This window comes from Arachis ipaensis, chromosome B04, assembly GCF_000816755.2.
Source record: "Arachis ipaensis cultivar K30076 chromosome B04, Araip1.1, whole genome shotgun sequence".
NCBI classification, from domain to species: Eukaryota; Viridiplantae; Streptophyta; class Magnoliopsida; order Fabales; family Fabaceae; genus Arachis; species Arachis ipaensis.
Genome location: NC_029788.2, coordinates 3275915 through 3300595, shown reverse-complemented (window position 1 = coordinate 3300595; position 24681 = coordinate 3275915). Strand labels below are relative to the sequence as shown.

The 24681-nt window shown below is 36.2% G+C and overlaps 1 pseudogene; it reads left to right on the top strand.

Annotated features, from left to right (window-relative positions):
- LOC107635851 lies at positions 3729-16598 on the top strand (annotated as a pseudogene).

Below are 24681 nucleotides of genomic sequence, written 5' to 3'. Positions count from 1 at the left end.
TCGTTGATAGTCTTTCTTCCTAGAATGATGTTGTAGGCCGTGGAGTCTCTGAGGACTACGAAGTCTGCCATAACCGACCTCCTAGTGTCACTGGCTCCGAGGCAGATTGGGAGAGAGATCGTCCCGTCGGGTTTTATATAGTTGTCACCTAACCCCATGACCCCGTGTTGATGGCTCTTGAGGTCGGATTCCCTGAGTCCCATGGCGTCAAACACGTTCCTGAATAGGATGTTGGAGTCAACTCCAGTATCGACAAGGATTCGCCTGACTAACCCGGTCCCGACCGTTGCCGTGATCACCATGGGGGGTTTTCGGGGAGATTGTGAAACCACTGATCTTCTGGGCCGAAGGATATCACGGGAGGTCTTCCTCTTGAGGCGATGGGGTCTCCTGTCGAGATTGAAAGGATCCGGGTATCCTTTTTTACTGCCGACTTGGATCTTGGGGGGGAGGGTGGGGGTATCACATCCGATCACAACGTTAACCATAAAAGTTGGGGGTTGTCGGTGTTCTCTGTGGGCTCTTGTCTAGCCTTGACGGTTCGGCTACGGTCTTCTTCTGAGCACTCACGTTCCCGTCTCCTTGGTTCTCGAATAAGTCGGGAGAACTCACTCAATTTTCCTTCCCGGATGGCCTACTCTAGAGCATCTTTGAGGTCAAAACAGTCTTGTGTCTTGTGACCAAAGCCCTTGTGATAATCGTAGTAGAGGCTTTTGTTACCCCCCGTTCTCTCTTTCAGAGGTCTGGGTCTGGACAGGATTCCCTTGTCACAATTTGCTGGTAGACTTCCACTATGGGCGCCGTGAGTGGCATGTAGTTGGTGAATCTTCCTACCCATGGGGGTTGCTTGGGTTGCTTGGCTAGGATGCCATCCCTGGGAGTTTCTCTGTATTTGTCGACCTGGGGGGCTGCCGAGCTGGGGGGTTAGCGAGCTGCCATTTATTAGCTGCTACAACTTGACTAACTTTCTCATTATTGATGTATTCCTTGGCCACTCTTTGAATTTCCTGCATGGTCCATACAGGCTTAGTTGCGAGGTGCTTCCTAAGTCCTCGTTTAGCAGGCCGTTTGTTAGGCAAAGACTGGTGACCGAGTCCGTAAGGCCGTCGATCTTTAAGCATTCGTCGTTGAATCTGTCCAGGAACTTCTTGGTCGGCTCTCTAGGTTTCTGGGTAACCCCTAATAGGTTAATCGGGTGCTTTGCCTTAGCTATGCGTGTCATGAACCAAGCTAGAAAGCTTTGGGAGATGTCCATGAAGGCCGCGATGGACCCCTGTGGGAGTGCGTTGAACCATCGGATCGCTGAGCCGGCCAGCGTCATAGGGAATGCTCAGCATCTGACCACGTTGCCTACTCCTTCCAGATTCATTCTTGCTTTGAAAGCCGTGAGGTGCTCCTGGGGATCCTTGGTCCCGTCATACCTCATGTCCATTGGCTTGTCGAAATTCTTCGAAAACCGGACCTTGAGGATCGAGGGGTGGAAGGGGGTGGCTCCCATGATGACGGGTTCCTGCTGTCTCTTGGCCTTCCCTCTTTGGGACTTGGGACTCCCCGTGGCTCTCGGACCTGTCCTGGTGAGGTCAAGAGGTCGCCTGAGCACGTGTCTCATCGTGCTTTGTTGGGCTCCTTTCTCGGCTCTCATGTCTTCGGGACGTGGAGCGGGTGCGAGATCGGCTGGCGTCGCCGCGGGAGTGGCTGACGTCTCCGGGGGATCGGTCGGTGGATCGGGTGGTGATGAAAAGGTTAGAGAGGGAAACCCCGGGTTGATCTGGAATGGGCATTTGAGGTGTGCTCAGTGAGTTGATGGTGCCAGAGGAGAGGAGGACAAGGGGGTGGCTTCCTACAAGGGCACTCCGACAGTCAAGTTAGTGTCCGTATGAGGGGATGGCCAAATTAGATAAGATGTGACGTAACTTGGGGGGAGAGCTGTCCTCTCCCTTTATATACTGTGCAGGGCGGGCCCATGGATGACCTAGCCCACTGGCCAAGGAGCTTCTATGAGCTGTCCTAGTCCACGTGGGAGGAACAGGTCGTTCCAGACTTTGGATCGGGGACTCGGGGGCGGCCCCAAGGATACTGACCCGACTGGTGACCTGGGTTGTACGGAGTGTAAGCCGGGCGTGCCCCCGGTCGGGTGTTGGAAACCGACCCGTCGGTGGGGTTGGACTCTGGTCCGTAACAATACTAATTTGGCATAAGGACAATCACGTAACACAGGAAGGACGTCCTCTATGAGGTAGTTGCAGCGTGGGCAGCTAGTAGAGGCAGATAAATGTCTTCTTCTATTGATTGACATTTGTTAAAATAGCATCATTGACGACTAACCAAAGGAAGGAGCGAATTCGCTCCGAACCGCTCCACTTCCAAAACAGTTTGAAGACTCAATCCGGCGTGCTTTGATCCTCCCGAGGTGAGTTGTTGGCTGATTTAAGGTTGAAGCCTTCGTTCTTTCTTTTTTTTTCTCCTCCTCCCTCTACTGGAAAGTTTTGTTTAGTTTTTTTTTAAGTATTATTGAAAGACTCTCCTTGTAAGGGTGTGACCAAAGTTTCTTAAAGTCCTAAAGATTAAAGAAACAAAGGCCTTCTTTTATTTGTTTGCCCACACTCCTATCTCTATAAGTGTATGTGTTTGTCAATGACAATGATAATAAAATAATGATCAATTGCCCTAATACAAAAAAAAATGATCAATTTCCTTCATTTTTCCTGATGTCATTTCTCTGATTTACTCCAACAATTAGTTACTAATATTGTTCCTTGATTTTTTTTGTGATAATATGAAATGAAACCAAAGCCATGATATTAAGATTCAATTAATTTGTTTGGCAGAATTTCAATTATTATTAATTAAGTTAAACCTGAGTTGGGGCTGACCAAATGCAAATGAACAATGAAAAAAATAAAATGTTCATTAATTTAATTTGGGTTTGGGAAAAGAAGCACTAAAAAAAACGATGCGCATGTGAGTGGTTGACAGCACTTCCTCCTCTTTTTTCTTCCCTTTTTCTGTTCGTTTCTTCTTCCTATTCCTAATCTAAGTTGGAGATGGAGGTTATAAAGTTTATGTACTCACTACGGTAGAGGATGTCATTGTACCTGATGGCTCTAACCTTCAAGGGAGTCGTCGCGGTGGAGCAACGCCAGCGGTGGTGGTCGGGTTATGTTTTATCCAAATTTTTATTTAATTTTTGAAAAATATACATGAGAATTAGGTTAAATTAAGTGATTAACTTTGTTGTCCAATCCTTAAATATCACATATCACAAAAATGTAAAAGTGATGATTTTTATCTTATACTACAGGTCAGTAAAAGTCAACAGAAAGTTTAACTTTGTTAATATTTAAATATACCTTTAATTAGAGAAAAATTAAACATTAAATCTTTAAAAAATTAAGTTAAATTATGTGTGTTTAAAGACCACTTTAAATATTAATCTCTAAAAATATTAAGAGATCACATATATATATATATACATACATATTTTTCAAAAGATATATACGATTCATATAATACTGAGTTAAAGGTGTAAAGTATAATTTTTTTCTTTAAATATAATTTTTATTCATTGCTCTTCTTGTTAAACAAAACGGTTTTTTCAAATTATTTTTAATGCCTTTTATAATTATATAATGTATTTAAAATATTTTTTATTTTAATAAATAATAATATGTACTATTTTAAAATTCATTCCATATATATTAAAAATAAGACTGGCAGGACCTTTAATTATGGTGAACCTTCTTAATTTCGTCATTGAGCTTATTTCCGTAATGTTTGTGGGTCATGTCAGCGAGTTGGCTCTTTCTGGCATTTCCATGGCCACCTCCTTTTCTTCTGTCACTGGCATTGGTTTAGTGGTCAGTTCCTTTTATATCTCTTAACACTCTTTTTCGGTTTCACTAATCGGATTTTTCTCCTCTTCTTTTCTTTTATAATTTGAATTTATTAAAAATATCAAATAAATATAATCCGAACGAAACCATCCCAATATTTTGTTCGGTGTTAGTTATGAAAATATTTCAACACCAAACTCGATTACTCCCCTCCATGGCATGGAAACTATAAGCGATTACTAATTCATTGCCAACTGTTTCTATTGAATCGACTAACCTTGTGTTCAACGTCTTGTTGGTTTCATATGATGACAGATGGGAATGGCAAGTGCCTTGGATACCTTTTGTGGCCAATCATATGGACCAGGACAGCATGGCATGTTAGGCGTACACGTTCAGAAAGCCATGCTTGTTCTTATCATCTTATGCGTACCATCTCTATTATTTGGGCAAACACAAAATCCATATTGATTTTATTTAGCCAAGATCACAAAATCTCCACAGAAGTAGGAAGATATGCTCAGTTAATCATTCTATACCTTTTTGCCTCTAGTGTTCTTCAGTGTCAGACTAGATTTCTACAGACACAGAACATTGGAGTTTCAATGATGCTCAGCTCTGGAGTAGCTACTGCACTGCATGCTACTTTGTGTTGGGCGTTAGTGTTAAAATATGACTTAGGGAGTAGAGGAGCTGCCATATCAAATTGTATATCGTATTGGGTGAATGTGTTGATACTTGCATTATATATTATGTTTTCTCCAAAATGTTCACAAACTTGGACGGGTTTTTAGTGGAGGTATTCCATGACATTCCTTCTTTTTTGGAAGTTGCTATTCCTTCTGCTGTTATGGTTTGGTAAGTTTCTACTAACTGTTGCTTTTCTCACCGTTATACTGTTCGAGATCCTCTACTAATGAGTTTTTGTTTGGTTCCCATTGTGCTGAGCAGCTTGGAACTGTGGTCGTTTGAATTGATGGTACTCCTATCTGGTCGTCTTCCAAATCCAAAGTTGCAAACATCAGTATTTTCTATTTGGTTAGTTCCACATTTGATGTAGTTCTCACAATTCTTAGCTACCAGCACTTTACATGTTATTGTGGATATTATTATTTGCACCTATATTAATTAATGTTGGAAATTACAGTGTGAATACATCATTAACTATTTGGATGATCCCGTTTGGATTAAGTGGAGCTATAAGGTAACTTAATTACTGCTACATGCTTATGAATATTTAGAATTCTGTGACAACAAATGTCGAGATCAAAGTAACAATTGTAATAGCATAATTGTTTGTTTGTGTTACAGTACTCGTGTATCTAATGAACTTGGAGCTGGTAATCCTTGGTCTGCACGTTTAGCAGTGCATGTAGTGGTAGTAGCATCCATTATTGAGGGTATCCTGGTTGCAACACTGATGATAATGATACGCAATGTTTGGGGCCATGTTTACAGTAACAACGTACAAGTGGTTCGACGGGTTCACCTTTGGCATCAGCCACCAGAAGTGGTTTGTCCTCTCTTACTATTAAGAACCTGATTTCTTTTCTTTTTCTTTTCTGCTCTTTTATTTTTTCTCTTGGTTGTTCACCAAAAAAAAAATATAATACAATGTAAGATCAAATACAAAAGAAATTACTTTAGATTTTTTTTTTAGTTAGACATTTATTCATTTCAACTTCAGAAATAAATATAATGTTGAATTTGATTCATATTTGGACAACAAAAATAGAGAAAGGAATTTTTCACTGTGCCCTTATAGAGTTATAGCATTAATTGAAAAAACTTAAAGAAAAAAAGTGAACGAAAAGAAGAACGAGAAAGAAAGTGAACATTCATAAAAATTTGTCGGCTTGTGTTTGAGAATGGAGTTCCAATGGCTGAGAGAGCATTATATCAGGGGAGTTTTTTTTTGCCTTCGAAGACCTTTAAATTTCTTTCTCTCCAGATCACCCAAAAACTGTTAGCTGCTATGGCTAAGTCGTTCTTCCTCTAAACCCGTTTTCGGGCATATGTCTAATCACAAGCCACACATATGCATTCGTAATAGTTAAGCTGCCATCGTTCATTTCCATCCAATCAGGTATGTTATATGTCCGTTGAAAAATAATTAACGATCATCTCATCACATTCCAAGATTGATACACTTGCATTTGCCAATTATATATTACATACTCAATACACCTGAAATAAGCAACATATATTTTGACTCATAACTTGCTAAAATGCTTCTTTAAACTCAAGACTCTATCCCGACCACTCTCTACTGACAAAGAAAACTTCAACAACTACTTATTCATGCGAAATAGATTATGAAACTACTCATAAAGATCCTAATTCATGCTTAACAACACCAATTATATTTCTTAAAAATACTTGGCAGAAATAACAAAAAATAGATGTTAAGTAGAGGAGGGTAATTATGCGTTAATGATGATAAGTAAAAAGTTGGCCGTTTCAAAAATGATGGAGTAACCATTTTTTGTAACGGTAGGCTATTTGTTGAGTTATTCAAAGTGAAAGAAAATGCTGAATTATTTGTTTTTGAAGGCTGGAATGAGTTGTTCTAAAATTTTGTTAATCAACAAGATTTGACACTCAGCAAAAAATTAGAATTGAGAAAAAAACAGAATAAATATGTTTAGTGGTTTACCAAAAAAAAAGTATTGTGTGATATTAAAAAAAACAATGTATTTAGTGTTTTGGTTTACACCCAAATAGATATTTTAGTATAAAAGTAATGTAAGTTATATTTATTAGTACCGAATATAATATGACAATGTTAATCTTTTGATGATTTCTCACGGTATTTTCCACTCCAATAGGTCAAAAACTAATACGTCGCAGTACTGATCTATATTTAAGGGTTTGTTATTGGCCAATGGATTGCTACATACACAAAGTGGGATTCGAACTCCTGATACTTGTTTAAGTGGGCTCTAAAATAATAAAATTGTAGTATTGTATTTTAGAATGATGTAGTGCCTTCAATGTTGGAAATGAATAAGCTAGGAAGTTATAAAAAGGGATTTGTGAATGTTTTAGATTTATTTAAAATGCAAGAATGAAAGTATAATAACGTAAAAGTTTTTAATTAAATAAATGAGTAGTTTTTTGTAGTTTAGGGGGAAAAATTGATACACTAGGATTTACGTTTTAGGTTTTAGGCTTTAGGTTTTAGGATTTACGATTTATGATATACGATTTAGGCGGTGAATATTAGTTGTAGGGGGTTTAGTAATTAGTTGTGTTAGGGTTATTGATTAGGGTTTAAATTTGAGGGTTTATGATTTATTAGTTAGGTTTTATAATTTATGGTGAGGGTTTAGTGTTTAAGGTGTATGGTTTAGGATTTAGGGTAGAAGGTTGGTAATTATAAAAAGATTTAGTGTTTAGAGTTAAGGTTTGTGCGTAAAAATTTACGATTTACGATTTATAGTTTAAAATTTATGGTTTAGTGATTTAGATTTAAAGTTTAGAGTGAATGTAATTATTTTTGAAATAATCTAAAATGAATCAAATTATTGTAAATATAAAATTTTTTAATTTAAAATTTAAATAGATATAAGTCAAATGAATGATATATTTTAATTTGATAACAACAAACTTACTCATGTTAAAAAACTTTTAATGGGAATATTTTAAATAACTTTAGTGATTTTTTTTATTTTTTAATTTAAATATTTTATTTTTCGATAAACACATGCAATGAAATAAGAAATTCAAACCTAAAAAATTGTTGTGCGAGCGATATTTATATCTTGTCTATTTTTGAAATATGTAGAAGTTGAATGAAAATTTGGATCCAAATATTTTAGAATTAATTTGGTGTGATTTCACCCAGTTTCGGATCGGGTAAGAATTTAAAAAATAGAATAAGTTATTATTTAGGGTCGGATCCGGATCAAAGCGAATTCAGTTTCATCCGACCCATGTGCATCGTAGGAGAACTTTAAATTAATTCTAATATTATGTTATATTAATTATAAGCTTATTATTCTGTTTTTAATCATATTTGTTGAATTAGGAAATAAATCAAAGAAGAATAAAATTAGAATTTATGAAAAAATTCAAGTTCAAATGTGGATATCAATTTCTCGATATACACGTATGTTTTTTTTTTCTTTATAAATAAGTGCATTATAATTTTTGACATAAAATTTATTACGATTCAAATTTCACTTGATTCAGATTCGGTAGTGTGATTTCACCGGGTCTAAAATTGGATAAGAATTTCAAAAATAAATCTAGTCATTATTTAGAATCGAGTTGGATCAAGACGAATCTGATTTCATTCGACCCTATGCGCACTACTAATTTTTCATAGGATATATAATTTGGATATATTTTTCATTGGGTATATAATTGAGTAAAAATATGGGTGGATGAGAAGAGGAGTAATTGGGAGGTCATTTTGAACTAGTTTTAAAAAATTTTGACAAAAATTGGAGACCCGTTGGAGGTGTCTCCTTCACAAGGATGGTTATTATTGTTATGATTGTTTTTTTTTTTCGGTAATTTATTGTTATGATTGTTATTCTTTTTCTTCTTCTTCTGCTTCTTTAGGTCCATATTAGTTTTTGTTGGTATATAACATTGTTATCATATCTTATGGATCACAAAATATTCGGACCAAACCAAATAACAAAGCCCAAATAACATGTACATTTTTGAAATATGTAGAAGTTGAATGAAAATTTGGATCCAAATATTTTAGAATTAATTTGGTGTGATTTCACCCAGTTTCGGATCGGGTAAGAATTTAAAAAATAGAATAAGTTATTATTTAGGGTCGGATCCGGATCAAAGCGAATTCAGTTTCATCCGACCCATGTGCATCGTAGGAGAACTTTAAATTAATTCTAATATTATGTTATATTCATTATAAGCTTATTATTCTGTTTTTAATCATATTTGTTGAATTAGGAAATAAATCAAAGAAGAATAAAATTAGAATTTATGAAAAAATTCAAGTTCAAATGTGGATATCAATTTCTCGATATACAAGTATGTTTTTTTTTCTTTATAAATAAGTGCATTATAATTTTTGACATAAAATTTATTACGATTCAAACTTCACTTGATTCAGATTCGGTAGTGTGATTTCACCGGGTCTAAAATTGGATAAGAATTTCAAAAATAAATCTAGTCATTATTTAGAGTCAAGTTGGATCAAGACGAATCCTGTAACAACCGCCCCTTCTAGAAACAAAATTAAATTTAAAGTTTGAAAATCAGTTAGGAGATAAGTTTAGAATTTTGAAATTTTGGATAGGAACCTGGTAACCACCCTCAGTTTGAAATTTAAAATATCCCAACCACCCCATTCCCAAATGTATATAAATAGGGGAGCACCCATAGATAGAAAATCACTTCTCTCAAACACTTATCCTCTCCCTTCTCTCTCTACAAAGAAATAACATTCTGTGGGCAAACACAAGAGGCAAGCTCAATGAAGCGTTAGAAAAGAAGGTAGGGAATTATGCCTTTCTTACTTATGTCGGCATGTAGTATGTTTTATTTTATTTTCTTCCATCCATGCATGGCTATCACCTTTCATGTATTTTATGACGTGAATTATTCTTTGCAACTACATTGAGCATGATTATCTATTTTGTCAATTATACCCTCTTGAATCCATTAATATGTATCCCATATCCTTTCTATGTGCATTTACATGACCCTTTAATCACTATTCCTTTTATGTTAAGAGTACATGTCCCTTTATAACATTTTATTAAATTATTTAACATTCCCTAATTTTACTATGTGCCCTTACATGACCTTTGATACCGTTACCTTATTATTATTCCTTTTATGTTAAGAGTACATGCCCCTTTATAACATTTTATTAAATTATTTAACATTCCCTAATTTTACTATGTGTCCTTACGTGACCTTTGATACCATTACCTTATTATTATTCCTTTTATGTTGAGAGTACATGCCCCTTTATAACGTTTTATTAAATTATTTAACATTCCCTAATTTTACTATGTGCCCTTAAGATTCAAACTTCACTTGATTCAGACTCACTAGTATGATTTTATCAGATTTAAAATTGGATAAAAATTTTAAAAATAAATATAGTCATTATTTAGAGTCGAATCAGATCAAGACGAATCCGATTTCATTCGGCCCTACGTGCACTACTAATTTTTCATAGGATGTATAATTTGGATATATTTTTCATTGGGTATATAATTGAGTAAAAATATGGGTGGATGAGAAGAGGAGTAATTGGGAGGTCATTTTGAACTAGTTTTAAAAAATTTTGACAAAAATTGGAGACCCGTTGGAGGTGTCTCCTTCACAAGGATGGTTATTATTGTTATGATTGTTTTTTTTTTTCGGTAATTTATTGTTATGATTGTTATTCTTTTTCTTCTTCTTCTGCTTCTTTAGGTCCATATTAGTTTTTGTTGGTATATAACATTGTTATCATATCTTATGGATCACAAAATATTCGGACCAAACCAAATAACAAAGCCCAAATAACATGTACCAAAAAAATAGTAGCTAATTAGTAATTACACATTTTTTCTCTACACTATCGACTAAAGACCAATCTTTGGACCTCATTGTAAGTACCAAAATGATTCCAATTCCTCTCAAATGAATTGTTGATAGTCCAACTATGCGATACTCCATCATTTTTGAGTAGAAACGGTGGCTCTTTTGGTCTTACCTTGTGCATATCGTGTTAGCATAACATAGTTATTAGCTAATTGCTTGTTATTTTCATGTACTAAAAGTTAAATGTCTCTTCATAATTTAGCTCAACAATATCATATTTAAAGAAAAAAAATTAGACTTTACACCTTTAACTCAGTTTTATATGAATCGTATATATCTTTTAAAAAATATGTACATATTATATATGTGATTTCTTAATATTTTTAGAGATTAATATTTAAAGTGGTCTTTAAACACACATAATTTAATTTAATTTTTTAAAGATTTAATGTTTAATTTTTCTCTAATTAAAGATATATTTAAATATTAACAAAGTTAAACTTTCTGTTAACTTTTACTGACCTGTAGTATAAGATAAAAATCATCACTTTTACATTTTTGTGATATATGATATTTAAGGATTAGACAATAAAATTAATCACTTAATCTAATCTAATTCTCATGTATATTTTTCAAAAATTAAATAAAAATTTGGATAAAACACATATATAAACCAAACCAATATCAATATTATATAAATTATCTAAATAGAAAAATGTTACATGAATATCTCAAACTATACTTTTATATAAATCGATTTAAATGAATTCAAATTATATAATATAGTAGTAAATCGAAATACGTTGATTTCAATTTCATGGTAATATTGTTTGAAGTGTAAATTGAATTGGTTAAATTCGAATTATACACTATAGTACTAAATCGAATCAGTTTTATTCGAATTAGTATGAAATAGTGTAAATCGAATCAGCTTGATTCGATTATTATTTCTATCAGATTATTGACATTTACTACTTTAAAGTTAATTATTTATTTATTCTATATTAATTTTAAAATATAAATGTCAATAAGGAAGTGCCTCATTTAGATTTAAATAAAATATCAAAAAAATCAAAACGAATAAGAATAGAAATCCAACTTTTGTGTTTTAGTTCAAATTTCAGAAAATCTACATTTTTATAAACTTATGAATTTAAAACCGAATATTAAACGATTTCTAAAAATTCATTAAAATTATCCTTTGACTTATTAGCATAGAAAAAACTATTACCGGGACTTTTGATATTAAAAAAAAATTTAATATAAAATATAGCCCTCCAAAATAGCATAGGAGTTAAAACTTGAATTTTTTTTTGAGAGTCAAAAGTAACAACTAGTTATACATTATAAAATGACCAACTATATTTATACAATATGTAATTTGACCAATTATATTTATACTGTATTTTATTTATTTCTCAAATTACATATTGTATAAATATAATTGGTCATTTTATAATTTATAACTATTTGTTACTTCTGACTCCGAAAAAAATTCAAGTTTTAACTCCTATGCTATCTTAGAGGGCTATACTTTATATTAACTTTTTCAATATCAAAAGTCCCGGTAATGATTTTTTATATGCTAATAAGTCAAAGGATAATTTTTAATGAATTTTTAGAAATCGTTTAATGTTTCGTTTAAATTCACAAGTTTATAAAAATGTAGATTTTCTAAAATTTGAACTAAAACACACAAGTTGGATTTCTATTATTTGTTTTAATTTTTTTGATATTTTATTTGAATCCAAATGGGGTACTTCTTTATTGACATTTATGTCAATAATCTGATACAAGTAGTAAATCGAATCAAGTTGATTCGATTTATACTATTCCATACTAATTCGAATTACACTAATTCGATTTAGTACTATAGTGTATAATTCAAATTTAACCAATTCGATTTATACTTCAAACATTGTTCCATGTAATTTAAATTAAAGTGTTTTGATTTACTATTATATTGTATAATTCGAATTAATTTAATTTGATTTATATAAAAATATAGTTTGAGACATTCATTTAACATTTTTTTATTTGAGTGATTTATGTAATATTAGTATTGATTTGGTTTATATAAGTGTTTTACTCTAAAAATATTAAATTTTTAAAAGAAAGAAAAAACAAATTAAAGTGTATATATTCTTTCAAGATCAAAATCAACATACATTATTCTTATTATAAACTATGCAAAAATTGACCCTTATTAAATAAGGGAGAATAATATCGTTACTAAAATTAATAGATAAAGTACATATACACTATAATTCAGGAGGAGTAATAAATTACAAAATTTTTTATGAATACCAATAATAATGCAAGTATTCTGGTCCTGCTCGAAAAATTATGTCATGGACAACATAGTTGACAACATGGACACATTATCACTCTCAATATATCTTTATTTAATTATGTTGATCTACAATTAGTATCTATTAAATGCTCATAATTTTGATAATTTGATCGGTTGCTTAAATTTTAAATATGACAGAAATTTTATTTAACACAATTTTATTTCAAACTCTAGAATCTATACACAGTTTTTCACAGTAATAAAACATTGATAGGGAGAATCCGCTAATTACCCATGTGAAAGTCTTATTAAATTTTTTGGTTAAAAAAATCTTTAATATCTGCAAATATAAGAAAAATATTATTAAAATTTTTTTTATACATATTATGAATTTCACTTAAAATACTTTATATACACCAAACTATATATTAATTAGGGACGGACCTACATTTAATAAAGAGGAAACATTTGCCTCTATGTCTCTGTTGAGCCTAATGTATCCAAGCAAAATAAGTTAAGATCAGTAGTTAAAGAAGTGAGAAAGCAAATATGTTTGGCAGGACCTTTAATTATGGTGAATCTTCTTAATTTTGCCATTGAGCTTATTTCCATAATGTTTGTGGGTCATGTCAGCGAGTTGGCTCTCTTCGGCGTTTCCATGGCCACCTCCTTTTCTTTTGTCACTGGCATTGGTTTAATGGTCAATTCTTTTTATATTTCTTAACACTCTTTTTACGGTTTCACTAATCAGATTTTTCTCTTTTTTTTCCTTTATAATTTGAATTTATTAAAAAATATCAAATAAATATAATCCGAACTGAGCTATCCCTATATTTTATTCGGTGTTAGTTATGAAAATATTTCAACACCAATTTGATTACCCCCCTCCATGGCATGAAAACTAGAAGCGATTACTAATTCATTGCTAACTGTTTCTATTGAATCGACTAACCTTGTGTTCAACTCCTTGTTGGTTTCATATAATGACAGATGGGAATCGATTTAAATTAATTCAAATTATATAATATAGTAGTAAATCAAAATACCTTGATTCCAATTACATGAGAATATTGTTTGAAGTATAAATTGAATTGGTTAAATTCGAATTATACACTATAGTACTAAATCGAATCAGTTTTATTCGAATTAGTATGAAATAGTGTAAATCGAATCAGCTTGATTCGATTATTACTTCTATCAGATTATTGACATTTACTACTTTAAAGTTAATTATTTATTTATTCTATATTAATTTTAAAATATAAATGTCAATAAGGAAGTGCCTCATTTAGATTTAAATAAAATATCAAAAAAATCAAAACGAATAAGAATAGAAATCCAACTTTTGTGTTTTAGTTCAAATTTCAGAAAATCTACATTTTTATAAACTTATGAATTTAAAACAGAATATTAAACGATTTCTAAAAATTCATTAAAATTATCTTTTGACTTATTAGTATAGAAAAAATCATTACCGGAATTTTTGATATTGAAAAAAATTTAATATAAAATATAGCCCTCCAAGATAGCATAGGAGTTAAAACTTGAAATTTTTTTTGAGAGCCAAAAGTAACAACTAGTTATACATTATAAAATGACCAACTATATTTATACAATATGTAATTTGACCAATTATATTTATACTGTATTTTATTTATTTCTCAAATTACATATTGTATAAATATAATTGGTCATTTTATAATTTATAACTATTTGTTACTTTTGACTCCGAAAAAAATTCAAGTTTTAACTTCTATGCTATCTTAGAGGGCTATACTTTATATTAACTTTTTCAATATCAAAAGTCCCGATAATGATTTTTTATATGCTAATAAGTCAAAGGATAATTTTTAATGAATTTTTAGAAATCGTTTAATGTTTCGTTTAAATTCACAAGTTTATAAAAATGTAGATTTTCTAAAATTTGAACTAAAATACACAAGTTGGATTTCTATTATTTGTTTTAATTTTTTTGATATTTTATTTGAATCCAAATGGGGTACTTCTTTATTGACATTTATGTCAATAATCTGATACAAGTAGTAAATCGAATCAAGTTGATTCGATTTATACTATTCCATACTAATTCGAATTACACTAATTCGATTTAGTACTATAGTGTATAATTCAAATTTAACCAATTCGATTTATACTTCAAACATTGTTCCATGTAATTTAAATTAAAGTGTTTTGATTTACTATTATATTGTATAATTTGAATTAATTTAATTTGATTTATATAAAAATATGGTTTGAGATATTCATTTAACATTTTTTTATTTGAGTGATTTATGTAATATTAGTATTGATTTGGTTTATATAAGTGTTTTACTCTAAAAATATTAAATTTTTAAAAGAAAGAAAAAACAAATTAAAGTGTATATATTCTTTCAAGATCAAAATCAACATACATTATTCTTATTATAAACTATGCAAAAATTGACCCTTATTAAATAAGGGAGAATAATATCGTTACTAAAATTAATAGATAAAGTACATATACACTATAATTCAGGAGGAGTAATAAATTACAAAATTTTTTATGAATACCAATAATAATGCAAGTATTCTGGTCCTGCTCGAAAAATTATGTCATGGACAACATAGTTGACAACATGGACACATTATCACTCTCAATATATCTTTATTTAATTATGTTGATCTACAATTAGTATCTATTAAATGCTCATAATTTTGATAATTTGATCGGTTGCTTAAATTTTAAATATGACAGAAATTTTATTTAACACAATTTTATTTCAAACTCTAGAATCTATACACAGTTTTTCACAGTAATAAAACATTGATAGGGAGAATCCGCTAATTACCCATGTGAAAGTCTTATTAAATTTTTTGGTTAAAAAAATCTTTAATATCTGCAAATATAAGAAAAATATTATTAAAATTTTTTTTATACATATTATGAATTTCACTTAAAATACTTTATATACACCAAACTATATATTAATTAGGGACGGACCTACATTTAATAAAGAGGAAACATTTGCCTCTATGTCTCTGTTGAGCCTAATGTATCCAAGCAAAATAAGTTAAGATCAGTAGTTAAAGAAGTGAGAAAGCAAATATGTTTGGCAGGACCTTTAATTATGGTGAATCATCATCTGAGACTAACTTGTTCTTCTTTATAAATTTCTTAATTCCACAATCTATGTAAGAATATATAAATTAGTCCATGGTGGGAGAATACAAGACTAATACCCGTGTCTCTCTTGAGCCTAATGTATCCAAGAAAAATAAGTTAAGATCAGTGGTTAAAGAAGTGAGAAAGCAAATATGTCTGGCAGTACCTTTAATTATGGTGAATCTTCTTAATTTCGCCATTGAGCTGTTTGTGAATCATGTCAGTGAGTTGGCTCTCTCCGGCATTTCCATGGCCACCTCCTTTTCTTCTGTCACTGGCATTGGTTTAGTAGTCAGTTCCTTTTATATCTGTTAACACTCTTTTTACGGTTTCACTAATCAGATTTTTCTCCTCTTCTTTTTCTTTATATTTTGAATTTATTAAAAAATATCAAATAAATGTAATCCGAATTGAACCATCTTAATATTTTGTTCGGTGTTAGTTATGAAAATATTTCAACACCAAATCCGATTACTCTCTTCCATGGCATAGAAACTAGAAGCGATTACTAATTCATTGCCAACTGTTTCTATTGAATCGACTAACCTTGTGTTCAACTCTTTGTTGGACGGGCTGCAGGGTGTTGTTTTAGGAATTGTCAGACGATGCAGTTGGCAAAAAATGAGTACTTTTATTAACTTAGGGTCATATTATGTAGTTAGAGTTTCGTTAGCTATTGTGTTAATTTTCGCCTTACATCTGTTAGCTATTGTGTTAGCTTTCGCCTTACATCTTGAAGTAAAGGTATGTAAATACCAAATTGAAATCTATTGTTTTTATTTGTGAACGGTCTTAATTATTTTAGATTGAGATATGTCCGATACACAAAAAGGTAAATTAATTATATTATATAGTGTATTTTAATAAGTATTATATTATTTAAAAATTAATTAAATAATATATAAATTAATGTTAAATTTAAATTATTTTATATTAAAAATATTTTATAGAATATTTATTTAATAATTTGTATATAATTTTTTATAATTATTCAATTAAAATATAATATAAATTAAAATATAATTTATTATTTAAAAAATTTGAATATCTATTTTTAAAAAAAAATTTTTTTTGTAGGCAAGGATAACTAGCGAAAGAGTTAATAATTTAGGACAGACAAATATTGAAAGATTTAATAATTCATTTATCTAAAAGTTTGAGTTTATAGTATGTTACTTGTTTTTTTAGTTTTTTCATGTAATTAATTTTGTGTAAGTGATAATTTTGAACATACATTTATTTATCTATTTATATAAAAATTGAGTTTATAGCATATTATTTTTTTTATTTATATAAGGCGAGATTCAAATTCTCGACATTTGTTTAAGTAAATTAGTGATCTAACTACTAGATTAATACAACTTGATTGCAATATAAAAATAATAAAATTCACATAAAAAATTTTTTTTATCATGTTAGTCATCTTCAAACCGAGCTTGAATAGTACTAACAGTTGCAACGGGGAGAAAACTCTTTCCTTCAAAGATGAGGAGATTTCTATATATATAGTACCACAAAGAAGAAGCTGCAACACCAAGTCGGCAATTCCAATCACTCTTCGCTGAGAGATTACTAATGAGTCAATCTCTAGCATTAAGGTTGTAAAAGTTTTGAACAAACTGATGCGGATGAAGTAGATTCCATACTTGTTCGTTACTGTGGGATCTCGAGTGCTCGGTGGATCGGATGGTGATGAGAAGGTTAGAGAGGGAAACCCCGGGTTGATCTGGAGCGGGCGTTTGAGGTGTGCTTAGTGAGTTGATGGTGCCGGAGGAAAGAAGGACGAGGGGGGTGGCCTCTTGCAAGGACACTCCGACGGTCAAGTTAGTGTCCGTATGAGGGGATGGCCAAATTAGGTAAGATATGACATACCTTGGGGGGAGAGCTGTCCTCTCCCCTTATATACTGTGCAAGGCGGGCCTATGGATGACCTAGCCCACTGGCCAAGGAGCTTCTATGAGCTGTCCTAGTCCACGTGGGAGGAACAGGTCGTTCCAGACTTCGGGTCGAGGACTCGGGGGCGGCCCCAAGGATACCGACCCGACTGGTGACCTGGGTCGTACGGAGTGTAAACCGGGCGTGCCCCGAGTCGGGTGTTGAAAACCGACCCGTCGGACTCTTCCTTTCGTGAGGGATGGCTTGGGCCTGGGTAAGGGGTGGCGCCCCAACCCGACGACTAGTTGGGCTGGACTCTGGTCTGTAACAGTGCCCTCAACGTGTCAGCCTTGAGGTTTGGGGCTCGTGGCTGGACGCATTTGTCCTACTCACCGAGATGGGATGTGCTCTTCTTATCGGGAGCTCGTTGATAGCGTTTCATGTTTCTCACGCGTGGTCATCTCGTCTCTGACGCTGCCTCCTTGGCGTCTGTGCTGGGCATTAAATGCCCATCATTTCGTGATTTGAAATTTGTGTGAAATGACAGGTATGCCCCTGCCTTTTGGCACTTCTTCCTTGACGGTTACACTCTTCGCCCCCTTTTTTATTTTCACAACCTCCTCATTTCCCCATTCTTCTTTTTTCCCTCTTCTGTTTCCTTAAACTGCTGCTGTTTCTACTCTCTTCTTTTGCTGCTGATTCGATTCCGTTCGCGCTTCCAGATTTCTTTCTTTCTTTCGGATTCCTTCCTCAACTTCTGCATTTTTCTGGTACGTTGTTTATGGTTTTCATTGCTTTTTGGTTTTCTTTTGGTATTCCTTTTGTGCTTTTTCCATGCGTTTTTCCCTATGCATGCCTGGGTTTTTGTTTGCTTTTGCTGCTTCTTCTTTTAGAGGGGGCGCCACTGGGTTTTTCTTAGGTTTTGCTTGAGTTCTGGGTTAGTGTAGGGGTACCTAGGGGGTGGTTTAGGGAGTTGTAGTTTGTTTATAATGCTTTTAGGGTTCTCGACCTCCCGTTCTAACTAAGTGGTGCCCCCGCTGTAGGTATGGCTGACCGCCCTGTGCTCCCGAACATGGCTCAGCAGCCGCAAGCCGATTTTGTCGATCACTACGCCTGGGTTACTTCCGATGTGAAGGACGCCCCTTCTAAGGTCACCCGTGAGAGCCTCCAGGATCTTCGCCAGGCCGGGCTCTTGTGCGGAGGAGGACCTGAGGAGGCATTGTACCAGGTTTACGGTCCTACTGATCGGGAGCGTGTTTGTCAAAAGAACTTGGCCTCCCCTCGAGTTGTTGATTGGTTGTGGGTTTATAAACCCATGTTCAAAACCTTGGGAGTTCGCCTTCCCTTCTCTTCCTTCGTCATGGGTTTGCTAAATCGGTGCGATGTTGCTCCGTCACAGCTGCACCCGAATAGCTGGGCTACTATTCGCTATTTTGAAATGGTCTGCGAATATCTGAAGATCTCGGTATCTACAACCTTGCGAGGTGGATCTATCGTAGTCTTCTCCGTGCTGCTGCTATCACTAAGAAGGTGGAGCCTGTCTTGGGAAATATTCATTCTATGGAAGGGAAGCTTCGAAACTCCCAGAAGGATTTAACTGATTCGAGGTCCCGGGAGGAGTCTCTGAAGAAGAAGTTATCTGAGCAGGAGGAGAAAGCCAAGGAAGATGCCAAGGAAATCAATAGGTTCGTGGAGCGGGACATCACCTTGATGAAGGATTTGAACACTTCCCGTGGTGAGACCGCTGCTGTCGAGAAAAAGATCAAAGACTTGGAGGAAAAGCTGAAACTGGCGGAGAGCTCGGCAACGGCTGCCCGTCAGGAAGCAGCCTCTCTGAAGAAGAAAAATAAGGAGATTGCTAAGGGGCCCGGGAGGCCGTGAAGCTGACTGAGGAGGGGATTAAGCTTCAGGTTGCTGTGCTAGCTCCCGACCTCGACCTTTCTCAAGTGGGCACTATCAAGACTGTTGAGGATGGGAAGATTGTTAACATCCTCAAGCATTGAGATGGATTCTTTTTCTTTTCAGCTTTTATACTCCTTGCCTCTGTTCTTGTAATTTTGCTTTTTGCTTTTGGGCCTTTTAAGGCGCCTTTGGTTGTAATGAATATTTTGATACTTCGTTTTAATTGAGCCGTTTTATGATAATTGTTCGCTTGCTCGGGCCGTCGTGGCTTTTGCCTACTTTATTGATTTTGCTTATCTAGGCCGTCGTGGCCTTTTAATTAAGCCGTTTTATGATAATTGTTTGCTTGCTCGGGCCGTCGTGGCTTTTGCCTACTTTATTGATTTTGCTTATCCGGGCCGTCGTAGCCTTTTGGTTTATCGCTTTTATGGTATTTACCGTTTTAATCATTTGTTGCTTTTTTACCTTTGGGTCCCTTTGGTTCCCAGGGTGATCAGTCCCGGATTTTCGTTAGATCGACCGCTCGTAGTTTTTGTCGTTTCGTCGTATTTGGCGAAAATCTTGCAAAAGACAGAGTTGTTATATATGTATATGTAGAACTTAAAATAAAGGGGTAATGTGATACATAATTAAAGAAAATGGAAACGAAGGAAAATGGAAAAAATTAAAGTGGATGTGAAGGGGTCTTCAGCCCGTCAGGTCGCTTTTTCCTATGAGTAAAATCTTTTTAGGTTTGCCATGTTCCATGTCCTCGGCACCTCGCTTCCATCTAGCTTTTCTAGCTTATATGCGCCCTTTCCGAGGACTTCTCTGACCCTGTAAGGTCTTTCCCAATTTACGTCTAACTTGCCTTCTCCCGGGGTTGGCGGCCCTATGTCGTTACGTCGTAAGACCAGGTCGCCTTCCCCGAGGCTTCTCCTTAGCACTTTGCCGTTGTATCTTAGGGCTATCCTTTGCTTGATTGCTGTCTCTATCAGGTGTACCATTTGTCTTGTTTCGTCAACTAGGTCTTTCTCGATTGCCTCGTTTCCTTTCCCCAAGAAGTAATCTTGGACTCGGCTCCCCTATTTCGACTGGGATGACCGCGTCGACCCCGTATGTGAGTCGGAATGGGGTTTCGCCAGTAGATGACTGGAGAGAGGTTCTGTAAGACCATAAGACTGAGGCTAGCTCGTCTACCCATGAGCCCTTCTTCCCTTCGAGTCGCTTCTTTAGCCCTTTTAGGATAACTTTGTTGGCTGCTTCTACCTATCCGTTGCTTTGAGGGTGCTCAACTGAGGAGAACATTTGCTTGATCCCTAGTCCTGAGAGGAATTCTTTAAATTTTTTGTCAGTGAATTGTGCCCCATTATCTGATATGACAAGACTCCGGGATTTCGAACCTGGTGACCACTTGCCTCCACATGAATTTTTGACAGTGGCTGAGGATATGCTGGCTAGTTATTATGCCTCTACCCATTTGGTGTAGTAGTCTATAGCTACTATCAAGTATTTCACTTGTCCTAGCCTGAGTGGGAATGGTCCCAAGATGTCGACTCCCCATTGGGCGAAAGGTTGGGGTGCCATCATCAAGCTAAGTTCCTCATGTGGAGCTTTGTGGAAGTTGGCATTTTCTTGGCATTTGTTGCATTTCCTGACGAACCCCTGAGCGTCCGACATCATCGTGGGCCAGTAATACCCTGCTCGGATGATCTTCCTTGCCAGCGACCTTCCTCCAATATGGTGACCACAACACCCCTCATGGACTTCGCTTAGGACGTAGTCCGTCTGGTCGGGGCGTAGGCATTTGAGCAAGGGTTGGTGGAGCCCTCGCTTGTACAACTGCCCTTGTATGATCACATATTTGGGGGCTTCCCTCCTGGTGGCTTGTGCTTCCTTCTCGTCTTGGGGTATTTCGCTGTGTTCCAAGTATCGGAAGATATGGTCTATCCATCAGGTGGGGCTTGGGGTCTGGGTTGCACATAAGATGATTGCTGGTTCAGTTACCAGTCCTTGGATTAGAGACCTGTTCCCTGTCCCAGGCTTGGTGCTCGCTAGCTTGGAGAGGAGGTCTGCTCGGGCGTTCCTTTCCCTAGGAACATGCTGGATTATGACTTCCTCGAAGTTTTTGCACAACTCTTTTACCTTTTCTAGGTACTTTTTGTAGTAGTGTGTCCCTGGCCTGGTAGCTGCCGTTTATCTGGGATGTGACGATCTGGGAGTCACTACTAACTTCTACCCTAGATGCTCCGACTTCTTTAGCTAGGATTATCCCTCCTATCAGTGCTTCGTATTCTGCCTGGTTGTTGAAGACGGAAAAATCAAACTTGATCGACTGCTCATAAGCTACCCCTGCCGAGTTCTCGAGAATGATCCCGGCCCCTCCGGACGTTTGGTTGGATGCTCCATCAACGTGGGGCTTCCACCGTGTGTTCGGTATGTCGGGTGCCTCTCCTGTGACCTCCACCAGGAAATTTACCATTGCTTGGGCTTTGATTGCTTGCCTGGGCTCGTATTGCAAATCATATTGGGACAGCTCTACTGCCCATGCCATCATCCTCCCTGCGAGGTTGGGTTTTGGAGAGCTTGTCGAATTGCCTGGTTGGTTCTTAGGATGATCTCATGCCCTTGGAAGTATTGTTTGAGTCTTCTTGATGAGGTTAGCAGGGCATAAGCCAGCTTTTTCAGCTTGGTGTACTTCAACTCCGCCCCTTGGAGTCCTTTACTGATGATGTATATTGGGTGCTGGGTCTTATCTTCTTCTCGGACAAGAACCGCCGCCATGGCCTGTGTGGTCACTGCTAGGTATAGGTACAGAGGTTCTCCTTCTCTTGGTTTGCTAAGCACGGGTGATTCTGAAAGTATCTTTTTGAAATGGCTGAATGCTTCTTCGCATGCCGGGGTCCACTCGAAGGCGATTCTTTTCTTCATTAGGTCGAAGAATGGGAGGGCCTTTTCCGCCGAAGCTTCGAGGAACCGGGATAGAGCTGTAAGCTTCCCGGTGAGTCGCTGCACATCTTTGACACACCCTGGGCTTGTCATTTTGAGGATGGCTTCACATTTGTTTGGGTTAGCTTCTACCCCCCGTTGTGTTATCATGAAACCTAGGAACTTTTAGGCCTCCATAGCAAACGCGCACTTGAGTGGATTGAGCCTCATTTTGAATTTCCTTAGCGCTTCGAAGACAGCTTGGAGGTCGTCTATAAGGCTACTTGGCTCTGCTGTTTTTACCAAGATGTCGTCGACGTAAACCTCTACTGTCTTGCCGATGAGGTCATGGAAGACTCTGCTCATTAGTCTTTGGTAGGTGGCCCCCGCGTTCTTCAATCCAAATGGCATTACCTTGTAACAATAAGTGCCTCCTGGTGTTATGAACGCCGTCTTCTCCTCATCAGGCTGGTGCATCGGGATCTGATTATAGCCGGAGTACGCGTCCATGAAGCTGAGGAAACGATATCCTGCCGCCAAGTCTACCAAGGTGTCGATGTTGGGGAGGGGAAAAGAGTCTTTAGGACATGCTTTGTTTAGGTCGGAATAGTCAACACACATTCTCCATCTTCCACTAGCTTTTTTGACCAGGACGACGTTGGATAGCCATGTCGAGTATTTGAGCTCTTTGATGAACTCGGCTTCAAGTAGCTCGGCTGTTTGTTTGGCGACCTCATGGGCCCTTTCTTGGGACATTTTCCTTCGTCGCTGTGCTACTAGCTTTGTGTCTGGTTTGACGGCTAGTCGGTGGGACATGACCTCGGGATCCAAGCCCGGCATGTTTGATGGCGTCCATGCGAAGAGGTCGCCGTTTGCCCTTACGACCTCCATGAGGGGGCCTTTGAGTTCATGGGGCAGATTTTTGTTTACGAAGGTAAACTATTCTGCCGACTTCTCTATTTGGAACTTCTCCATGTCCCCCTCTGGTTTTGGTCTCGGCTTGTCTTCTATCCTTACATCCAGGTCTACCAAAAACACGCCGGCTACCTTTTTAGACTCTTTTCTTAGGGAGAGATTGGCATTGTTGCAGGCAATCCCCCCTTTCAAGTCTCCCCTAATGGAGCCAACAGCTCCTTTGTCCGTCACGAACTTCATTGTTAGGAATTTAGTACATATCACAGCTGAAAATTCGTTGATAGTCTTTCTTCCTAGAATGATGTTGTAGGCCGTGGAGTCTCTGAGGACTACGAAGTCTGCCATAACTGACCTCCTAGTGTCACTGGCTCTGAGGCAGATTGGGAGAGAAATCGTCCCATCGGGTTTTATATAGTTGTCGCCTAACCCCATGACCCCGTGTTGATGGCTCTTGAGGTCGGATTCCCTGAGTCCTATGGCGTCAAACACGTTCCTGAATAGGATGTTGGAGTCAACTCCAGTATCGACAAGGATTCGCCTGACTAACCCGGTCCCGACCATTGCCGTGATCACCATGGGGGTTTTCGGGGAGATTGTGAAACCACTGATCTTCTGGGCCGAAGGATATCACGGGAGGTCTTCCTCTTGAGGCGATGGGGTCTCCTGTCGAGATTGAAAGGATCCGGGTATCCTTTTTTACTGCCGACTTGGACGACCCGACTGGTGACCTGGGTCGTACGGAGTGTAAGCCGAGCGTGCCCCCGGTCGGGTGTTGGAAACCGACCCGTCGGTGGGGTTGGACTCTGGTCCGTAACAATACTAATTTGGCATAAGGACAATCACGTAACACAGGAAGGACGTCCTCTATGAGGTAGTTGCAGCGTGGGCAGCTAGTAGAGGCAGATAAATGTCTTCTTCTACTGATTGACATTTGTTAAAATAGCATCATTGACGACTAACCAAAGGAAGGAGCGAATTCGCTCCGAACCGCTCCACTTCCAAAACAGTTTGAAGACTCGATCTGGCGTGCTTTGATCCTCCCGAAGCGAGTTGTTCGCTGATTTAAGGTTGAAGCCTTCTTTCTTTCTTTTTTTTTTCTCTTCTTCCATCTACTGGAAAGTTTTGTTTAGTTTTTTTTTTTTTTTAAGTATTATTGAAAGACTCTCCTTGTAAAGGTGTGACCAAAGTTTCTTAAAGCCCTAAAAATTAAAGAAACAAAGGCCTTCTTTTATTTGTTTGCCCACACTCCTATCTCTATAAGTGTATGTGTTTGTCAATGACAATGATAATGAAAT